The sequence below is a fragment of the Puma concolor genome, chromosome B2 (assembly GCF_028749965.1).
Source record: "Puma concolor isolate L17-30 chromosome B2, mPumCon1.1.hap2, whole genome shotgun sequence".
In the NCBI taxonomy this organism is placed as follows: domain Eukaryota; kingdom Metazoa; phylum Chordata; class Mammalia; order Carnivora; family Felidae; genus Puma; species Puma concolor.
In genome coordinates, this window is record NC_141671.1 from 120,264,664 (window position 1) to 120,282,220 (window position 17,557).

Sequence of the window (17,557 nt, forward strand, 5' to 3'; positions counted from 1 at the left end):
TTTAAAACTTTCCAAATAAAGCTTTTTCATTAAAAGAAAGGAAATGACAAAGTTAGCTTATGAATTTTTTAACTTTTTAAAACACTGTAACATCTAAAAAAAGAACAGTGATACATTTTCTACCTAAAGTAGAATATTAACAAATAAATTTAGAATTAGTATTTTTCCATCTTGAAATTGTCTAAAAATTTCAGCAAGTCAGAAAATGAGAATCATAAAATCTAAGACCTGGAGGACACCGTGATGGCCCCAAAGTCCAAGCTCTCGCCCCGTGAATCTTCCTCCCCGCTCCCAGCAGGCAGTTACCAGCCTCTGGCAGAGGTCCTTCAAGCCTTGAGAAAGTCACTTCCTTCCAAGACAGCCCACTCCATCCTCTGCCTACTCCAACTGTCAAAAAGTTCCTCTCATACCAAAAAGGAGATTTCCCTTCTCTAGATTTCAGTTCTACCCGTGGAAAAAGGGTTTTTCAAACACATTCATGAGCTGTGAAATCAAGCTGGTAAATTGTTGACTGGCATTTTTATTATTGTTGTTGTTATTATTACGCAGAAAAGAAAATCTCAGAGTGAACTGCACGTAGTAAAGCTCAAGATCTAATTTATGAAGCTTGTTTCTGTTCTTTATGTACACACACATCTAAAAAACACACATAGACTTCCATACTGATAAAAGAGCCAAGATATCCAATCTGTGTCTTATGGTACCTTTTGTCAAGGAAAAAAAAAAGTTAGAAAGAAAGCAGTGCTCAAACGATAGCTCTCAAAACACCTCAACAAGTTGCCCACCCCAGCAAGCCCTAGCCCTTCGGTTATCTCCAACAGCCAGTGCCTCATGTTGCTATAGTTTCTCCTAACCTCAACATCCCAGGCAGCCTTCCAGGCACAAGGCTTCAGTTTGTCTAATCTTCCACTGGTTTTTATCGAACAAATATATACTTAGTCCATACTACACAGCCCTAAAAATGCAGTACCTAAAAATTAACAATATATTCCAAGTCAAAACAGAATAATCAATTACAGCCCACATTCCGCCTTAAATATTTCACATATTCATTTAAAAACATCCTTTGAGATACCGGTAGAGACATCCGCTAAGTGGAAACGAGTAAGCCTAGAGAGTTGAGTCAACAGATTATGATGGCAGAAGAAGTCTTGGGTGACATAAAATTAGAGAGGAGAGTCAAAGGACAGAACCCCAGGATACAGGGAAAAGCTGAAGGGTCAGAGAAGTCTTCAAAGAACAGAAGAAGTAGAACAAAGCACTGCAACATGTCAGGAGAGAATTTCAAAGACAATGCTGGGTCAAGAGTATCAGAAGTAACACAGGGGAAGAAAGCATTCAATAGATTTGACAACAGGGTCATCTACTACCTGGAAAAGAGCAATTTCAGAGGAGTGGTAAGACTCCATGTCAACGAGCCTCGCACTGAGGAATACAAACGCATCTACTACTTTTTAATAAAGCTTCATGCACATTGAAAAGAAGGCCAAGACTGCGCTGTTTTAGAACTCTTTCAAGGAGCTTATGATTAAGCAGACTTAACTTTATTTCCAAAAACTTTCATGTTATTTACTTCAACCAGTTTTGTAACTAACAAGACAATTTGCATACAGCTCATTAGGTTTCCCTGCAAATGCCCATGGAATCTGTAAATCTGATCGGCAGTCCTTGTCTGTCATCATAAAAAGCACTCGCAAAAAATACTTTAGATAGGAGATGACCAAGGCTAAAATTTCAGTGACAATCACCACCACAGACTTCCCACCACAGAACAGTTTCCTCCCAAAACTGCTACAAAGATACCATGAAAGCTTCATCAAATGTTTTGCCAAAATCGTATGTCTATGTTTTTCCTCTTAGAAAGGGCACTTTATTATAATTTTTAATTTTTTTTAACGTTTATTTATTTTTGAGAGAGAGAGAGAGACAGAGGACAAGCGGAGGAGGGGCAGAGAAAGAAAACGAGACACTGAATTTGAAGCAGCCTCTAGGCTCTGAGCTGTCAGCACAGAGCCCAACACGGGGCTTGAACTCACAGTGAGATCATGATAGGAGCCAAAGTTGGACGCCCAAGGGACTGAGCCACCCAGGCGCCCCTAAGGGCACTTTAAATTACCTTCTCCATCGAGACAAATGAATGAGCCACAGACAACACTTCACTGGATCAGGACTTAATTCAGGGCACCTGAACCATTAAAGAAACAAACATAAGAAGCAGTATCATTTCCCCAATGTCACACTTAGGAATTGGTGAACTGGGACTTGGCACTACAATTTTCTTTATACCCTCTGCTCCTTTCAGGAAAAAAGGAAGAAAAAAAAAAAAGTATCAGTTACCTGGTTTGTTAAAATTCCAGTCACTAAAGACCCAAGACAAACTCCCACAAAAGTTTATTCTTTTCAGGACAGATCAATGATGGCCGAAGTTCCACTCCACCTGACACTTCCAAGGTACTCAAGTGAAGACAAGAATTTTGATCGTTCAGTGGTACTGTGAACTACTGACTTTAGCAACTCCTCTATGACTTGTCAACATTCCAGTTGGACTCAAATTTCCATTTAAAAAAAACAGCGGGGGACAAGTAAGACAGACCTCAGTAGTCACCATCTTACTTTCTGTATGCTTCCACTTTCCCCCCCTTTCTCCTTTATAACTAAAGCCAGCAAAGGAACAAGTGTCATTCTCATTAACTGCTTTCCAGTTTCTGAATGAAATCTACCCTTTGTGATCAAATTAAAATTAATACACTAATGCACTAGTGTAGTACTGGCTGTGGGTCTCCTCCCTGGGGAGGAGAATGCAAGTAGGACTAGGGTATGAAGAAGGGATTTAGGGATAATACAGGACAGCAGTTATGACTGTAGGGTCTGGAACCAGACCACCTGGGTTCAACTGCCCACTCTGCCATTAATTAGCTGAATGAACCCGAGCAAGTTATTTAACTTTGTGATGACTCAGTTTTTTTTACAGGTAAACCTAGAAAAACAGTACCTACCAGACTGGGTTACTGTGGGGATTCACTGAAAAAATTAAGCAAAAGTGCTCACAGAACAGTATCTGATACACATTAAGTATTCAAGAAATGTTACCTATTATTATCAATATTTTTGAATTCAATATGTAATGTCTTTACAAAGAAAATAATTAAACTACATTTCAATAAGTACCTATTAAACTAATTCAATACGTAATGACTTTACAAGGAAAATACACTAAGCTGTATTTTAATTAAAAGTAAAAATTAGGGGCGCCTGGGTGGCTCAGTCGGTTAAGCGTACAACTTTGGCTCAGGTCATGATCTCACGGTCCATGAGTTCAAGCCCCACGTCGGGCTCTGTGCTGACAGCTCGGAGCCTGGGGCCTGCTTCGGATTCTGTGTCTCGCTCTCTCTCTCTCTGCCCCTCCCCTGCTCATGCTCTGTCTCTCTCTGTCTCAAAAATAAAAACATTAAAAAAAAAAAAAGTAAAAAGTAAAACATAAAATAAACTACCTCTCCTGTAGAAATCCTGCCTTTATTAGTTAGGAAAAGCACTTGAACTATTAAGTGATTATCAACTTCAGCTATAATGCCAACCTTTTGATTTATAAACAGGATTCATAAACTAATGTATGACCCATGTTTGAGGCACTTTCCCCTCTACACTGTGAGACAGACCATACACATGGCAGGTTGATCTGATTTTACAATAACTGTAGTCCCATTAAAATTCAGTCAGCTGAAAAAAACAATGTTTCGCTTGGTCTACTTCCAACATATTGCCAACTAAACTATGCTAAGCGAAAGAATGAAAGAAAGAGAAAGAGAGGGAGCATGGGAGGTAGGAAAGGAGAAAAAAGAAAAATCTACAATCATTGAAGTCTGGTATAAACATAGGAGCCCTGGAAAAAAATGTGCAGAAGAGCAACATTACCTTGAGAATATATTAGTGTGTGAAGATCAGCTCTGATTTGGTTTAGAAATTGTTAGGGTTTTTTTAGCACTCGCTAAAGCATTTCCCATGTCCACAATGCTACATTCACATGAAACTGCTTTCATTGATCAAAACAATATTCAGATATTTATTCCAAAAACATGACAACTATACATGTGGCAAATGAACTAATTTCTATAATCCTACAAATGCAGCAATGAACATGAACTTTACTCTGGAACTAGAAAGCGCATGCCAAAAAGAAGGGGCAGGAGGAAATATCTTACCTATATACAAATGAAACTATACGATGTCTAGAATTTGCTTTGAAATAATCCTGGGGGCGGGGGGGGAGGGTAGTATCAGGAGCGGAAGGGAAATATAGATGAAACATGACTGGCTGCATCCCGGTAACCGTCAAAACTGGGTGAGGGTACCTGGGGTTCATTACACTACTATTCTCTCTACCTGTGAATATGTTAAACTTTCCATAATAAAAAGTTTAAAAAGGACACTTCTCTGTAACTGACAATGGTACATTCCTTCTGCCAAAAACCACTTCAACAGATAATCAGATATGGTAAAAACATGAAAAACAGTAAAACCATGAAAAACAAATCTAACAACAAAAAAGGTCCTTAAGAAAAGAGCCACATCATCCTTCACTGCTATCATGTGTGCCAGACAGAGCAAGTAACACATAGATCACGGATCTACAGAATGCTCGAATCTCTGCCCTCAAGTCTTTCCATTAAAGCTCGCAGCGCTAGGGATGAAAGTGAACTGGCTGCAATTAGGAGAAAAGCTGGAGCCACATCTGCACTACACATGCTGCCCACATCCACAGCTCTTCACTGCAGAGCCGCAAAAGCTAAGAGTATCTTCAACATACCTTTATGTGTCTGTTTGAGGGGGGTGGGGGGGGGAGTAGGACAAATGTATTCATATTCCCATATGTGTGTAATGTAAAACAGACAATCTTGGCATTAAGGAAATTAAGACATAGGCTTTACCGATGTTGATTTTAGTGGCTAAGATCCAAAAACAGTTCTAGTTACAAGCTCATGGATAAACTCTTGATTCCTTTGTCAGTGGACAGACTCAACTCTTTTCATGACATTTTAACCTTTCCCACACACAATTTTTTTTATTTATGTAATTAAGAAAAACAAGAGGTTTCCTTTTTCTCCTTAAGAGAAGTGGATTAATTTTTTTTTTTTTTTCAAGGAAGGTGTTCATTCAGCAGCTTTTCTACCAAAGTCCAAAAGCAATTCAACAGAGCACACTGGGGAAAAGTGAAGGATTATCAGAGTGAATGTGGGCTCCAAAAACAAAGGGTGAATATGCACCACTGGCTAGCAGATGACCCTGCCACATTTGCTTTTCAAATACTAAAGGAAGGCATTTGGCACCATTTTCCAATAATCCCATAGGACTTCTACTTCCCTGTTTTTTCAACAGTATCTCAAAATGTTGACACATTTATTGAACTATTTTTGGAAGATCTAGCTCTGTCTACCTTCAGGGCTCAAGATACAAATAGATGTGAGCTACAGGACAGACCTCTAGCTACAAAACTGGGCAGGCTTCCTGAGTTCTCCAAGAAAAATTCAATTGGCAACTCCATTAGCTGCAGAAGAGCACAGAGCAGAGGGAACAACTCTGGACACAAGGAGGCTTTGGCTGTGCCTCTATTATGAAACTGGATGACTCTGGGTAAGATTAACCTCTTCCTGACTCACTTTTCTTATCTGTAGAACATATGGTATGAAATTGTTTTAAGAATCAAATGAGAAAATGTTCTAATGATTTACTCGGAAAAGAGAAAAAAAAAAAACTTTACAAATTAAAACAGAATTAAAAAAAGAAAAGAAAACCCTTAGAAGTCTATGCCACAATCACCACATACAGTTTTATGCTGTTATCTATTAGGAGAAAGGAAAAATGTACCAATGACCTTGATGAAGAAAACCATATTTTGAACACATTCAATGTTTCTCAAACTTCACTCTCATGCCAACTTCAGAGTTTTTGCCAAATCCAAACCGTATTATTTACTGAATACTCAATCCTTAAACCAAGTTGCTTAAAAAATACCTACTTTAGCCTTATACTATGTTAACATCAATGAAATCATAGGTTTGAGGCACTTGTCTATTTTTCTGATGTATGCTGACATATATATTTAACCATTAAAAGAAAAAGATTCATCTGTATACCACCTTAACTCATTTTAACGTACCACCACACCTTGGGGAAACGCTATCCTGATCTACTGCCCGCAACACCTACGTTAACGAACAAAGTAGTGTATTTGAATGTATAAGTCTGTAAAACCCACTGAACAATTTAACCTGCCCTAACCACATGCACATATGAGTCTCTGGGTCTTCCAGAACTTCCTCAGACCTCCCAGCCACTACCTCATTCAGAACCTCCATTTTTGTTGCCCCAAACTCCATACACAAAAATCCCTACGTGAGTTTAGTAATAAAAGTTCTCACCCTGAAAGTATTTAACAGAATCCACGAGTTCAAAGTTCCTCTATATCACAGAATCAATATTCAAAGAATATTTAAGTATTTGGATGCGAACCACGTATCAGTCTAAAGATAAACTAAGTTACTCAGAAAACACTAAAATAACATTGCCATTTTTGATACGTATTCACCAAATTTGTTTTTATTGTATATTTTAAAATCTAATTCAAGTTTACACTGTCAGATTTGAAAGCATTTGTACTGAACTAATTCTTGAAATACCACAGGGAAAAAAATAATACACTGCCTGAAGTCTTCCTAGGAAGTACTTGCTTGTACAAAGACCTATCAGTCATCCATTCCCATCCATGGTAGACCTTGGCCCAATCGCTCTCTCTTTACACACACACACACACACACACACACACACACACACACACACACACACATTCATACATACATACATAACTAAAACTGAAGATCAATTCAGCATCTGGCATGAAAAAAGGACCATTTTATTATGGCTGCAGTCCACAGTAATCTTGGGAATTTTATTTTTATCAATTTAAAACCCTAAGTCAGTGGACTGAACATGAGTTAATTTCTGCTCCCTCCCAAAACCACACTAAAATGACAGTAAGGAAATTTTTTAAAAAGGGGGGAGGGGGACAAAAAAAGGGAGGGGACAGGCTAGCAAATGAGATATATCAACAGAATTTTAGAAGATGGAAAACAGATGTACAAAGTAACTGACTTAGCAAAGAGAGGAAGCCAAACCTGAATCCCTGGCCTGGTGGGAGCCTGCAAGAAGCAATCCGAGTGCTGGAAGAGGCCCTGGGATCCTCAGTAAGCGGAGGTTCCAGATACCACTGAGGGCTGAGGTGAGAGACCGAGCCGAAAACAGGAGACCAGCTAGAAGCACATGGGACACTGAAACACCCACCTCCTTCTCTCTCCTGTTCTCTCCAAACTTTTGCAGCCAAAAGACAGGAGAAGAGGTTCACTCTCTAGAGCAGCTGAAGGAAGAAAGTGTCCAGGTTTAGGGAATCCAGAGATAGAGGGCAGATGTGAGAAGTACACAGAAAACAAAGAGGCACAATTACTGTCAACACATATTCACAAAATGCAAAATAGACAAAAACATTTGTCTACTTGCAGTTTATACTCAGATGATAATAATACATACTGTAGAAGAGAGAAAAGGAAAGATTTAAGGGATGCTGGGGCAGGTGTGGGAGTGGGGCTGTAGTTTCAAATAAATGATCATTGGAAGCAAAGATCTGAAGGAGTTATGGGAGTAAGCCATGTAGGTATCTGAGGGAAAGCATTCGAGACAGAGGGAAAGCAAGTAGAGGGCCACCAAGTAGGGTAAGATTGGAGATACTACAAATATTTAAAAAAGGACATTGCCAAAAAGAAAATTCAGTGACCAAGGAGCAGCTTAGAAAATAGGAAAACAAAAAAATTCAGTAGAGAAGTTAGAAGAAAACACTGAAGAAAGCCAAAAAGTCAACAAAAAGACAAAGAGAAGGTATGAGACTAAATAAATAAATAAATAAATAAATAAATAAATAAATAAATAAAATTGGAGCGTCAATCTAGAAAATTCAACATCCAAAAATAACATAAGTTTCAGAAAGATCGGAGAACATAGAGGGAGAAATTACCATGGAGGAATATTTCTAAAGGACAAGAGTTTCCAACCCGAAAGTACAATGAGTAAAAAAACCTCCCACACCCAAGGCACACCATTATGAAATTTCAAAACACCAAGTTCAAAAAGAAAATCCTAAAAACTTCTGAGGAGAACAAATCAGCCACATGCATAGAAGCGGGAATTAGAATTGTACTGCTCCTTCTCGATAGCGCTGGGATACCAGAACACAACAGAATAATGCCTTCAAAATTCAAAGGTTAAGTAATCACTCACTTAGAATTCTATACCCAGCCAAACTATAAAAGCATTCAACTTAAGAATACAAAAAGGCATTTTAGGTAGAGCATGCAACTCTTGATCTCAGGGTCATGAGTTCAAGTTCCATTTTTGGGTGGGGAGCCTACTTTAAAAAAAAAAAAAAGGCATTTTATGAATGGAAAAAAGCTACTTCATGAATGGAAAAAACCTTACCTAATGCAAGGTTTCAAATAATTCACCTTCCACGTGCACTTTCTTGGAAACTACTGGAGGATAGAGTCATGTAAAGTAAGAGTTAAGAAAGAGACATGGAGCCCAGTAACCTGGGAGCACAGGAAGAGAGGCAAAGGTACATCCCAGAATACAGCTGTACAGTAGCTCCAGAAATAAACCAGTCTTGCAGGATGGAAGTTTCCTAATCTCAAAAATAAGAACAGAACTAAATCAGCAGTTTTTGAACTTCTGTTTCCCAAAAACCTTTCAAAAACTGCTCTCAAAAGCTTTGTGCAGTGGCAGCATAATAGCCAATGAGATTTATCCAAGGAGTGATTATTGCTAATTGAAAAACTGGGGTGCCCGGGTGGCTCAGTCAGTTAAGTGTCCAACTTTGGCTCAGTTCATGATCTTGTGGTTCATGGGTTCAAACCCCACATCAGGCTCTGTGTCAGTTGAGAGCCTGGAGCCTACTTCAAATCTGTGTCTCTCCCTGACTTGTGCTCTGTCTCTCTCTCTCAAAAAATGAATAAACATTAAAAGAAGGAAAAATTTTAAAAAATGAAAAACTGCTCCCAAAAATCTCTCTCTGACATTCAAGACACACACACACACACACACACACACACACACACACACACACACACACACTTTACTAAAGTCTCAGGCAATTCATAAACCACTGGGCAGTACCTTCCCCACTAAACCCACTCCACATCAACTAAATAATCTCCACGCTCCTCTCTGGTCCTCCAGGTGAATGAATCTAAGGTATAAAAGAACCTAAGAATTATGTGGCACAGTGTAAATTACATTTTAATTTAATGTCTTCAAGATACTGTGATGTGTATCTATACTGGTAGAATACACAAGAAACTCAAAAATATGATTAAACTCAGCAGTGCTGTTATCACGGTGTTAGGTCCAGCTCAACAGGAGGTCTAGAAACCTGAATTCAGTGCTTAGAAAAGATGATTAGGGAGCTGGTAATCAGACCTATATGAAAACTTTCCAAAATCACAGTTATCTTGGAATAAGGCATTTGGAAGGTAATGTAAGTCCTTATGTATTTGAAAATTCTTTTCAAAGAGGTTGATAATGAGGCCATAAAAAGAGGAACGCAAGACCAAACTGACTTTTCAGTTATAGCATGAAAGCCTTAATTTAGATACAATGAACTTCCATACCTGATATGGACAATAAGATCCTACAGATGAATAGACAAATCCCTTTGAGCAATTTCCATGCCCTCCCATTCTTAACCTAGAAAGAACAAAAACCATCCCCATGACACTGAAATTAGTTACACGTGCAAAACATTAACTTGGCTACCTAACATCTTACTGATGCGATTTCTCAGAGCAAATAAAAAGATAATTCTTATTCCCCAAGATGCTCCTGGGTAGCTCAGTTAAGCAACCAGCATCAGCTCAGGTCATGATCTCGCACTTCGTGAGTGTGAGCCCAGCATTGGGCTCTGTACTAACAGCTCAGAGCCTGGAGCCTGCTTCAGATTCTGTGTCTCCCTCTCTCTCTGCCCCTCCCCCACTCACACTCTGCCTCTCTCTCTCTTTCTCAAAAATGAATAAACATTAAAAAAAATTTTTTTTTTTAGAACCATCCGACTGCAGCTCAGGTCATGATCTCACAGTCTGTGAGTTCAAGCCCCGCACCGGGCTCTGTGCTGATAACTGAGCCTGGAATCTGCTTCAGATTCTGTGTCTCCCTCTCTCTCTGCCCCTCCCCTGCTTGTACTGTCTCTCTCAAAAATAAACATTAAAAAAAAAGATTTAAAAAAAATTCTTATTCCTTAAACATATCCCGTATTACTATAAAAATCATTTTGGGGGGACCATCTATATACATTTAGACCTTTATGGCTCTATGTGCTGAAATGAAAAAACACTAATACATAGAGCGGTATCTGTGAAATGAAAACGATTTCTGTTTTAAAAGTAACTGAGAATATGAAATTAGCCCAATTTCAATCTTCAGGGAAAACATCCAGAAGCAGTATGTCATAAACTATTGTGCTTATACTAACAGGTAAGAGACATCACTTTAAAAATAAGAAAATTGAGAAAAGCACCAAAATTCTCATTAAAATGAATACTATCCCAAACACTGGGTATTTAGAGAAATTTTATATTAATTATCTACCCTTCTAAACATGAAAAACACATCTAAGAAACCCACACAGGTCTCATTCCAAACACAGATCAAGGGGAAACAATACCCACTAGCAAGAAAAGCCAATCCCCTATATGAAATATTGCCTACATGGCATTTCTACATGAACTAGTACCAAGTTCTATGTCAACTCCAACTTTCAAAGAATCCTCATTAAAATCACCTCCAAAATATTAAAGGTTCAATGAACAGATTTTCAAATGTATTAAGTACAGTGTTATAGACACTTCACATAACAAATATATATACACACATACATATATATAAATATATTCCCTCTCTCATATAAAATAAACATACATACACACTTTACAGAAAAACTTTAAAAAGCACTGGTTCTCACTTTCTAGCTATTAGAGAGGATTCCTTTGTTTCCCTGTTGGCTTACCTATAACTTCTACACAACTCTAGCGTTTATATTTGGAGGCCATTCCCCTACAACTAATGACAGCAGCCATGACTCCATTTGAGATTTTAGTCTGGGGCACTGCCCAGTCAGACGAATGATAGATATCTTATGAATACTGAGTTGCTGGTTTGTGCCAAAACATGGCATTCCCAAGGGATGCTCTGTCTGGAATCTGTGGGGGATTCATATACAAATCTTCTATTAACTCAGGCCTTCCAAAGAGTCTGGAAATGTTTGTGTGTTGGGGGAAAAGGACAAGGTCTGAAAGTGGATTTGCTGACTCCTAAAGGTCCAGCCCTGAAATTCCAAGATTCTATAAAAGGGCAGTAAATTAGGGTTTGGCTAGTATTTGCTAGACTACTGATGCCAGCATAAACATTTACTTACAGCTTTTAAATCTGTAAGGGTACCCAGTGGTTAGGTACAGTAATTCTGAATCTGAAAAAACAAACAAGCCACTGGAAATGTTTCTAAATAAAGGTGGGGCGGGGGATGTAGGCACATTTCCTTTGTTTTCTCCAGTAAAAATACAGATTTTAGAAATGCAAATTTGACTCTCAGCAATATCGATCCCTATAAATTACCATATTGCCTTATAAAAATATTAGCAAGGCATGCTCTTCTAAAAAGTCCACACAGAGCTTTCAAAAACACTACTTCAGTTCAAAACAACAAAGAAAAAGGCCCATACCTTCCTGTGGAAACAGAAACAAAGTCAAATCTTTAAAAATATTTAGCATTCTACTATATAAAATATAAACCTCACGTTCCTAAATAAAATGGTAAAGATAAAAACGCTTGTAGTTCTCTAGCCACAGTAATATGAGAGTAGTGATTCAGAGCAAAACCTGATGTTAAACATAACTACACAATATTACTAATTACAGAGTAATTCTACCAATAAATATTTTGGTTGAGGACTGCTTTGTCATCTTGGCAAGTATTTTTAGTTGAAAGCAAAGGGTTGGGTAGTACACATGGACATGCTTATGATTTTTAAAAATCTATTTTTAAAATCTGGTGACTGGATAGGTCTTCTAAACTCGATTCTTTCGAACTGGTAATTTGGAAAGGGTAAACCACAGGAACGTTACGTCAAGAAGCAAAGGACCCAGTAAGCTCACCAACTCAGATCAGCACAAAGCTAAACTGGAAACCAGCGGGCGCTCACAAATCTAATGACAAGCGCAGAGTCACTAACACCTGTATATACACTAACTGTAGTAAAAGCTACCTCTCCAGATACAGTGAGAGCCAATGTGAATTTCCTTGTCTCACATTCGCACAGTCACTTTTTGGTGGGCCTCTCTTCTGATGCATCCCCTAAATCGGCAAATTTGCTTCTTTCTACTTGGAATGGAATTTCTGATTTTAGTGTACACACCCAGCTCTGTATACATACCCAATTTTATAATACATACCCGGTTAACGATATTCCACAGCAGTTTAAATTTTTTCGCCCAAGTTAATAATAATTTCACTGAAATTCTAACTTTGTTGAATTATCACATTTAATCCTTTTAAGCAATCCCCGTCCCGTTTAGATACCAATTTTGACGCTGGGTTCAACTCACCCACCTATTTTCTCTGGTAGGTCTTTGCACACAGTGCTCCCGCTATTTGGGACTAGAGGTAAAAGATTAAGAACTGTTATGACTAGGTCTTTCTTAAAGAAGGGTGTTTTAGAAGCAAAGAAATTGTCTCCTCCCTTTACTCTAAATGAGCAGCCTCTTGTTCTCAGCGGTCCTTGTGCACACAAGACCACTACTGACTTCAGTGGGAATTCTGCCCAAGAAGTGAGGAAGACAGGATAGGATTAAATGAGCCCTAAATCCACACCATTGTGCCAAGTCATTACCACTTGTACAGTTCTCCAATAACCTCCAAGGAGTAGATTATCTGAGGTTTGATAGTGGTTCTCAAATTGAATTATAGGACTGATCACTTAAGCCCTGCCAGGTGACACAGCTTCGCTCTTTAAAATTTCTGTCCGCCCGATTCACGTAGTCGGTGGCCCTTATCACAATCCAAGATTGCGTTGCAATGCAGCCCCATCAGCCGCTGCAACGGCAACCCAGTGATTTCTCACAGCAACGAGGCTGCAAACAGAATCTGAACAGGATTAAGTGCTATTCGTTTCCCAGTAAAACCTATCCAAAGCCTGAGAATCCTACATCCCAGCTCCTGCGCGCCAAGAAATTGACTCGGTTTCCCTCAAGTGCTAAACCCAAGGTGAAACGTGACAGAACGCCGGCTAAAATGCTAATTCTCACGTTATATACAGTTAGGGAATAGAGAAATAATGCACTCCGGGAAGAGAAGGGGAAAAGGGGGGGAGCGGGGAGGGGGGTATAAAGCGGGAACGGAAGAATATGGAAGAATATAGGGAAAACTGTAAGAATTATTTAAAAAAAAAGCTTAAATAACAGTACCAAGAACAAGACTCCTGGCCCAACGACGCCCCAGAGACACCATTTCGGAGGCAAGAAGTTCAAGAAACTGAGGGAAAGATGTGACTCAAAAAAACACATCCACCGCTCCTCTAGGGTTCCACCTTCTCTCCCTCTTAAAAACAGGAGCAGCGGTTGTGGTGACGGGGAATTCAATTTAAGGTATCCTAGGGTCCCACAAGAGACCTCCCCTAAAAATAATAGACTAGGCGAGAGCTCTTCTAATCTCTCCCAAAAACCCTGACCTCAGGGGAGGTGAGCGATCCTGAGAAGTGTAAAGACCGATGTCCCCCACCCCCCACCTCCACAGACAAGCCAGCTGCCTCGTTCGGTTCGGTTCTTCCCGTCTTTCCCCCGGCAGCTCACCTAAAACTGCTCCCAGCCCTGTGTCCCCAGCCCCGGCAGAGGCAAACAAGCCATCCGTGCAGAGACCGCCTGCGTGTAGGAATTGTAAGGACCAGAGCGCAAGCGTGCGCCCCTCTCCGCAGCGGCCCCGGCCGCCGGCTTCCTCGGGGACCGCAACGGGGGCGCGCGCGGGCGGACGCCCGGCCGGACGGCGCGGCGCGTGGGGCTGGCGCGCCCCCCTCGCCCAGCAACCTGCAGAGCCCACGCGCGCTGCCTGTCCGGGAAGGCGCGGCGCCCTAGCCAGTGCTTCCTCACCGCAAATCATCCCCCTAAAGGACGCCGCCGCCCCCTCCCCGGATCCCCAGTGCTGTGCTCCACGCTGGGATCTGCTCCCTCTCCGCGGCCCGCGCCCGGGATGGAGCCGGATTCCTTCTCCAGCCTCTCAGCGGGGCCCTGGACGCGCGACCCTGAGGCACGGCACCTCGGCGGGACCGGCGCAGTCCTCACCATGCCCCCCCCCCCTCTCCCGGCTCCGACCAGACGTGGCCCCGGCTCCCGGGAAGGGAGTTACGGGGGACCAAAGCGGAGCGGGGAAGCGGGAATCCGGCCTGGAGCAACAGGACCCGGACCTCGAGGCGGGAATGGGCTCCGGTAGAGAAGAGGAGGAGAGGAGAGACGTAGCCGCAGAAAATCCCAAAGCCGGTCGCCCTCCCCCACGGTGGGACCGTCCCGCCACCGCTTCCTGCCAGGGATCAGCTTCCCAGCTGCAGCCAGAGGAAAAATCCGAGCCGCCCCTGCAGCTCCGCAGAGACCAGCCTCTCGGCCCGGGTTCCCCCGGCCCGGGCCCGCCATTCTGCAGCCCCGCAAGCCTCCTTACCCGGACACTGCACCTCCAGGGCTCGCTCGCTGCGGGAACTGGTCCCGCTCCAGCCCCTGCCGCCGGGCCGCCGCAACCGCCTCCTCCCTCCGCTCGGTTTCAAATTGAAATTCCCTGGCTGGGGCCGTCAGAGGACTCGGAGCGCCAGCCCCGCCCCCTCGCGGCGGAAGCCCCTCCTGCGCCCCCGCCGGACGCGCCCCCGGCGCGGAAACCCCCGCGGGCCTCGCCACGCCCCCGCCCCAGGCCACACCCCCGGGGCGGCCCTTCCCGCGGGATTCGCCCCGCGCGGTGGCCGGGGTACCAGGGCTGGAAAGACGCGTCTCGCCAGCAGAGCTGCCCTGGTTAATGACGGCTAATGCCAGTGCGCCAGGCTTTCACCCGCCCTTAAGTCCTTCTTATCAAGTTTTAAAAGTTATTTCTCCAAAGTGCGTTCATTGACTAACCCTTTGTTGAACATCTATCTATTCGGAAGCAGACCCAAGGGTAGGCCCTAGAGCCTAGAGACACGGAAATAAGGAAAAGGGGGGCCCCCTCGGTCTAGACTGGAAGAAATGCTTTCGCAGCAAGAGCATTGGAAAGGAACCATTTATTCTTCCTGTGGGAGAGGCTGGAGGGATTGGGGAAACCCCACAGAGGAGGGACTTTTAAGATGAACCCAAAGTCTGAGTAAGATTTCTCCAGGCAGAGGCTGGGAGCCTGGATTGCAGAGCAGGACAAGGCTGAAGAGGCTGGAGACCTAGGTTGAGGCCAGTTGTGGAAAGACACACACACACACACACACACACACACACACACACACACACGATACCTCTCAGTTCTTTTCTTTTATATAATTACACCACTTTCTGTCAGCTTCTACATATTTCATCTTTTCTTGACGTTGGCATATCAAAAAAGGATGTCCTCCAGCATCTGCCACACATGCACTTCTTGTTCTTTGCTTCCTCCCTCTTCTATTGAGGGCTTTAGTGACTCTCCCTCGGCCAAAGTCTTTTCTAAACATAACCTTAGCAATGTCGAATGAAACTTCAGTTACAATATCTCCGTGTGCATGGTGCTTTTTAGTTAACACAGCCCGTTCACATATTTTGTCGTTTGATCCTCACAATAACTTTATAAAACGGATAGGGCAAGTATTATTTCCAATACATCAAAGAGAAAATTGAGTCAGGAAGACAAACTATTTGCTCAGGTCCTGCTAGTAAGCAATAAACATAATAATAGCTAACATCTATTGTGTGCTTTATGTACAAGGCATTGTTCTAAGTCCCTTATGTATGTGAACTTACTGAATCCTCCATATGCTAAGTACTCAAGTTAACTTAATAAGTCGCACTAATATGAAAAGGAAACCTGATTAGCAGCTCTGATTAAAAGACCCAGGAATTTTATGAGACGATACTATTAGGAATTTGGAGGCAGATTTACAACAAAACTAACAAAACCTAAGCTTCAGGATCCCTCATTTCTACACACCTTTAAACTAACTGTATGTTTGTAAAATTTTTTTACTAAAGAGAGTCACTAAAATTACATAAGCTCTAGAGCCCATAAAACCTTGATCTAGACCTGATGAAACCCTCTAAAATGCTAACGCAAAATAATAACATAAATAAAGTCATGGCAGATAAAATATAATGCCCTTGTCAGAGGAAATGATATCCCTACGTTCTCTGTTGAAGCATGTGAATCACTTCAGTAAGCTACCTTTTAAGTGGGATATTGAGAAGCTAAATTATATCCATAGATGGGTAGCCTTGATAATGTGGGAGCCTCCAAGATTTAGGCTAAAGAGATGATCAAAGGTCATGGGAAGGTTGTTATCAAATATCTAAAGGCGATCGTGTGGAAGAATTAGACATTGTGTCGTGGATACAGCCTTACAACATTTCAATGGAATGGAGCAGATTCTGTGATGACCTGGAAGGAACTGAAGCAGAAAAATCAAATTCCAGGAGCTATAAGGAAGTGAAGAAAACAGATGGAACCTGGTACAATACAGATGTCAACAAACAACAGGTGGTATTCCAGGCAAGCAGGGAGGTCTTAATGGGAAGAGAAGAGGAGTTTGGACAGACAAGCAGGCTGAAGTCCTGAACAGGTGATATTCAGAGATGTAGGCCGGCTGGAACATTGGCAGCACGCAGCAGGACCAGCAGGCTGTGGTTCAAGCCAGAATATTAATCCCCAGGAAAACAGACTGAGAAAAGCAAGGCCGGGTCTTCCCATTAGACAGACAGACTAGAGTAACAGACAAGGGACTGACGCGGAACAGGAACAGGAATCTAGGTTCCAGACCTGAGAATCACCACGTCCAAATTTAGCACACAGCCTCAATCTTAGGCATCGTCCATAAGCACGGCCATTCTCGCAATATAACTAGAAATTTACCCAGGACCTCCTTAAGCCCTTCCTTACCAACTCATTCACGGAGGCATGCCCCTAAGAAAACTTGATCCCACAGTCCTGGTGATTCATTCTTTTATCTTTGTGCTGCTGGGTGCCAAGCCCAACCAGGTGGAAGTACTGGACTGGCTCTGAGCTGAGAACCTGCCCTTCCTTTCCATGGTCCACAGGCAGGAAGACCTGACGATGTGCTCTCATGTTCTGTCTGATGGAGGCAATCTCAGAAATGCATGTATTCCCAGTTGCACTGCCATAAGCAATAAAGCCACCACAAAAATGTCAGTAGGAGTCAGTGTATCACCTGGCCAGTCTTTGGAGCTGTTTCAGTTTTCCTGTGGCTGCCTAACCCCCCAAATGAAC

General features: G+C 42.0%; 1 protein-coding gene and 1 pseudogene across 20 annotated transcripts in view; one reads left to right on the forward strand and one right to left on the reverse strand.

Moving 5' to 3' along the window:
- The window catches only part of EPB41L2 (erythrocyte membrane protein band 4.1 like 2), a 221,547-nt gene extending 206,604 nt beyond the window's left edge, over positions 1-14,943 (reverse strand). For 18 of the 20 annotated variants that reach the window (XM_086707835.1, XM_086707848.1, XM_086707847.1 and 15 more), the window contains exon 1: positions 14,792-14,943. The gene's annotated coding sequence lies outside the window, so the exon portion shown is untranslated. Of the gene's footprint in view, positions 1-13,935; positions 14,056-14,791 lie in introns of those variants that run through there. The other 2 variants (XM_086707826.1, XM_086707830.1) reach the window with 2 other exon arrangements.
- LOC147581206 (U4 spliceosomal RNA) lies at positions 8,806-8,933 on the forward strand (annotated as a pseudogene).
- Positions 14,944-17,557: the final 2,614 nt, after the last annotated feature.